Genomic DNA, 6,000 nt, shown 5'->3' on the forward strand with positions numbered 1-6,000 from the left:
GCGGCTGTGGCTGGGACCCTGCTGTGGGGACTTGAGGGAGAGGGTCCCTGCCGCTCCCTGGGCCCAGGGACAGAGGCTGATTATGGGGGGATGAAAGGAGCCGTGGCCCTGTCCTCTGGACCTGAATGGAGCTCAGTCAGCAGGCTGTCCCATATACAGCTCTGCTCCATGCTGCTAGCGCTTCATAAATTACACCACAACTACCACAGAGAGCGCAGGGGAGCCTGGCGGGGAATAAAGAGAGAAAGGGAGAGAAAAGAGAGAGGGTTGTCAGAGACATTGAGGGGACAAGCCCAGGTCCAGTAGAGGAGCAGACCCTTGTCAGGATGAGAAGGCCCAGTCCAGCAGTTCTCCATCAGGTGTCAGAGACCACCATCACTACCCCCTCCCTGGGTCGCTCACACACATTGCCTGGTGGTCTCTGGCTCAAAATGCCACAAAAAATGAAAGGTACACTACATACCTAATTTTACCTACTTCAGTGGTTTACTTTCTGTTAGGCATACACTATCTGTGGTTGGTTGCCTACAAATGCTACAAGGCCATTTGCAGAGAGACACATACAGTAGTTCTCCCTGCGACACAGTGCAATCTTCTCAACAGTCCATCCTGTGACGTCATCTTCTTTGCCATGTGAATGATGTGACAATACCTTCACCAACACATGATCCTGGATAGTCTAGTCTGTGAGTAGATTAGGAAACAGATTAAGCCAGTGCAGTATCGATCTAGAATCATGACTACCAATAAAGTCCTGGTACCTATTGATCTATTCTAACAAGGACATTTCTTGCATCAAATAGTGTGAATTCAATTGGCTGATCAAATGATCTCTCCATCTTTGTATTGGATAAGACATTTATCACAATCTCTTTCATCACAAACAAAAAAAACACATACACAACACACACACTTCTTTTCGGAGCCCAGTGTATCAGAGTACCATTGTGCCGGTCACACTTTTGAACAGTTGGCTGCTCACTGGTGCGTGGAGAACGCTTTGTGTCCCCAATCTGCACACTTCTGCCACAGTGCAGTCCCTCTGTCCCCTCCACATGCCCCTCGGTGTCATCCTGCCTGACAACAAGGGGACCTGCCACCAAATAATCTCTCCCCCCAACGCCCAGGCACGACTCCTGGCTTTCATCAGCACCATTGTTTCAGCCTGTTACCTCCGCTTGTGCTCCCTCACCAAGGCAACGCACCCCTCTCACCCCCCCGTCCCGTCCCGTCCCGGTCCCATCTGCGGATAGAGGCTGCCATGTGTCCATTGAGAGGGCGCTGTCGGTGACGCCACTGTATGTGAAGTACATGATGCGCTCCTATTGTCTGTGGTCAACACAGAGCTACTTACCGCTGACCCCAAGGTCACAGCACACAAAACAAAGTGTTGGTGGTCACTGTGCCTCCTCATTCCCCAATGATTGACGGGATGTGGAGGGTGTGTGTGTTTGTGTGCCGTCCTCCACAAGAGGTGCACAGGCCCTTTCAAATCTACTGTGCTCCTCCTGTCTATCAGCTCTTTGATGGCATCAGCCTGGTTAGAGACACACAACAAGGTTTATTGGCTGATGGTTTGATGAATATAAATTAATAACTGCAATTTATTTCAATGGGCACATGCCTTGTCAGGACATTAAAGGACTGTGAATGCACGGTTTATAGAGCTGTAATGCGTTATGCCTGATTTGCCTGGCCCAAGACACCCAAAGTGCTTATTCTTGTAGTGAAAAAAATACTAAAGCTGTGACATATTGAGTGTAGTAGTTGTAGTTGCTGTTTCATTCACACACAGTTTCATTCACGCGCACACACACACACACACACACACAGACACACAGACACACACACACACACACACACACACACACGCGCACACACACACACACACACACACACACACACACACACACACACACACACACACACACACACACACACACACACACACACACACACACACACACACACACACAATCTAACACAGATGGGGCTAAGGTGGGAGATTAAGAATATCCATTAAATGCTCATTCACATTCAGGCAGGTCTGAATTCTAATCATGAGATCAGCTCTGCTTGTGCATGTCACAACCCTTGTGAAAACCACAGTATCTGTAACATTCGTTGTTGGGAGAAAGAGAGGAGGACCAAGGTGCAGCGTGATAAGTGTTCATCTTGTTTTAATAAGAAATACTGAACACTGAACAAAACAATAAAACGACAAAACGAACAGTCCTGAACGGTGAAACAAAACACAGAACAGAAAATAAGCACCCACAACTCAAAAGTGAAACCAGGCTACCTAAGTATGGTTCTCAATCAGGGATAACGATTGACAGCTGCCTCTGATTGAGAACCATACCAGGCCAAACACAGAAATCCCAAATCATAGAAAAAAGAACATAGACAACCCACCCAACTTACACCCTGACCATACTTAAAACAAAGACATAACAAAAGAACTAAGGTCAGAACGTGACAGTATCCTACAGATGTAACAGTCAAGGACTTACAGATGGTCAGGATATCTCCAAGAAACACACAAACACAGGCATACCTGCACCCACGTACTCCCACTCCTACAGAAACCCAAACTCTCACTGCCCTCTCCACCTAAATAGGTCCTGTTCCACTCTGATAGCGGGACAATAGAGAGGACACGACCCTGTGGCTCATCGGCCTCCTGTTGTTTAACTAGCGGAACAGGAGTTATTGAACAGGGCTGAGGGGGATGATGTTTCAGACCTGCCCTCTCTATAGGCTCTGGATGGATCAAAGACAATTCATTCAGTCTGTCACTGTATCACTACCACGGAAATGCCAATAACATCATTGTCGTGGCCCTTGGTGATAATGTCAACATTGTCATTATGACCATCATGAATTGTCTAATCGTCAATTTTAATCATTAGGAATTCAGCATCAGATGTTAGCCAGCTCATCATTCTTATCATGGGCACATGGGTACCCTCATAGATATTATGCCCTCCAAATACACCTCTGCTGTTTTCAATCAGGATCTCAGCGATCTCTGCCTCTTTACCTGCATCCGCTATGGGTCTGTCAAACAACTACCCCTAATCACTGTCAAACGCTCCCTAAAACACTAATCGACCTGGCCCGGGTATCCTGGAAGGATATTGACCTCATCCCGTCAGTCGAGGATGCCTGGTCGTTCTTTAAAAGTAATTTCCTCACCATCATAAAAAAGATTGCCCCATTCAAAAAATTTAGAACTAAGAACAGATATAGCCCTTGTTTCACTCCAGACCTGACTGCCCTCGACCAGCACATAAACATCCTGTGGCGGACTGCACTAGCATCGAATAGTCCCTGTGATATGCAGCTTTTCAGGGAAGTCAGGAACCAATACACGCAGTCAGTCAGGAAAGCAAAGGCTAACATTTTCAAACAGAAATTTGCATCCTGTAGCTCTAACTCCAAAAGGTTTTGGGACACTGTAAAGTCCATGGAGAACAAGAGCACCTCCTCCCAGCTGCCCACTGTACTGAGGCTAGGTAACACAGTCACCACCAATAAATCCACGATAATCGAGAATTTCAATAAGCATTTCTCTACGGCTGGCCATGCTTTCATCCTGGCTACTCCAACCCTGGCCAACAGCCCCCCCCCCCCCCCTCCACGCAGCTACTTGCCCAAGCCTCCCCAGCTTCTCCTTCACCCAAATCCAGATTATGTTCTGAAAGAGCTTCAAAACCTGGACCCCTACAAATCAGCCGGGCTAGACAATCTGGACCCTCTCTTTCTAAAATTATCCACCCCCATTGTTGCAATCCCTATTACCAGTCTGTTCAACCTCTCTTTCGTATCGCCCGAGATCCCTAACGATTGGAAAGCTTCCGTGGTCATCCCCCTCTTCAAAGGGGGTGACACTCTAGACCAAAAGTGTTACAGACCTATATCCATCCTGCCCTGCCTTTCTAAAGTCTTTGAAAGCCAAGTTAATAAACAGATCACTGACCATTTCAAATCCCTCCGTACCTTCTCCGCTGTGCAATATGGTTTCCGAGCTGGTCACGGGTGCACCTCAGACACGCTCAAGGTAGTAAACGATATCATAACCGCCATCAATAAAAGACAGTACTGTGCAGCCATCTTCATCGACCTGGCCAAGGCTTTCGACTCTGTCAACCACCGTATTCTTATCGGCAGACTCAACAGCCTTGGTTTCTCAAATGACTGCCTCGCGTGATTTACCAACTACTTCTCAGACAGAGTTCAGTGTGTCAAATCGGAGGGCCTGTTGTCCGGACCTCTTGCAGTCTCTATGGGGGTAGAACAGGGTTCTTTTCTCTGTATATATCAACGATGTCACTCTTGCTGCGGGTGATTCCCTGATCCACCTCTACGCAGACGACACTATTCTGTATACATCTGGCCCTTCTTTGGACACTGTGCTAACAAACTTCCAAACGAGCTTCAATACCATACAACACTCCTTCCGTGGCCTCCAACTGCTCTTAAACGCTAGTAAAACTAAATGCATGCTTTTCAACCATTCGCTGCCCTATTTACAAAATAGCCTCCAACACTCTACTCAGCAGACTGGATGCAGTCTATCACAGTGCCGTCTGTTTTGTCACCAAAGCCCCATATACCACCCACCACTGCGACCTGTATGCTTTTGTTGGCTGCCCCTCGCTACATATTCGTGGCCAGACCCACTGGCTCCAGGTCATCTATAAGTCTTTGCTAGGTAAAGCTCCATCTTATCTCAGCTCACTGGTCACGATAACAACACCCACCCGTAGCACACGCTGCAGCAGGTATATCTCTCTGGTCAACCTCAAAGCCAACACCCCCTTTGGCCACCTCTCCTTCCAGTTCTCTGCTGCCAATGACTGGAACAAATTGCAAAAATTGCTGAAGATGGAGACTTATATTTCTCTCACTAACTCACTAACTCACTAACTTTAAGTATCAGCTAACCGATTGCTGCAGCTGTACATAGCCCATCTGTAAATAAATCCAATCTACCTACCTCATCCCCATATTGTTTTTTATTTACTTTTCTGCTCTTTTGCACACCAGTATTTCTACTTGCACGTCATCATCTGCACATCTATCACTCCAGTGTTAATTTGCTAAATTGTAATTACTTCGCTACTATGGCCTATTTATTGCCTTACCTCCTCACGCCATTTGCACACACTGTATATACACTTTCTTTTTTTCTATTGTGTTATTGACTGTACGCTTGTTTATTCCATGCGTTGTTGTTTGTGTCGCACTGCTTTGCTTTGTCTTGGCCAGATCGCAGTTGTAAATGAGGACTTGTTCTCAACTAGCCTACCTGGTTAAATAAAGGTGAAATGAATAAAAAAAATAAAAAAGATCAAGATCAAGATCTGATTGTTCTTTCATTTCTCTAAAATGACCCTCTAGACCAGAGGAATTTTGAGGCTGGTAGATCTGATTAATAGGATGGAGCTAGCTTGCAGCTCTATCTTCTGACTGTTATGTTTTCTCATGCTGAGTGTGGCATTAAATATCAATACGCGTCTATGATGGTCATAAACGCAGTGCTCAGAGAGCGAGGGAGCAATGAAAAGAGAGATGCATTGACCTCACCTGCCATTTGTATCAGGAGGTCGGGCGGATGGTGTAGAAGAGACGGTTGTAGACAGGGCAGTCCCCGGTAGGGGGCTCCAAACCCAATTTCTGTATTTACTATAAAAAATCTATAAATTGGAAGACAGTCTCCAACAGTCTCCAACAGGAAAAGAAAAGTCTCAACTTACTGCAATCTCGAAATTTGGTTGTGCATCAGCAGTTTGGCCCATGTCAACGAACATTTTCTAAGATTGGTAAGTTAGTCTTGCCAGGTACTGTATCGAAACTTGTAGTAATCATGTTTAAATTACTGACTGGCTACGCAGGGCACTTGCCCAGGGGCCCTGTCCTCCAGGTGGCCTCCATTGATTTTGTTGTCAATCTCACTCAGATATCAGATCAACATGGCATAAGTCATGGCAAAAT

The sequence above is a fragment of the Oncorhynchus kisutch genome, linkage group LG7 (assembly GCF_002021735.2).
Source record: "Oncorhynchus kisutch isolate 150728-3 linkage group LG7, Okis_V2, whole genome shotgun sequence".
Taxonomy (NCBI): Eukaryota; Metazoa; Chordata; class Actinopteri; order Salmoniformes; family Salmonidae; genus Oncorhynchus; species Oncorhynchus kisutch.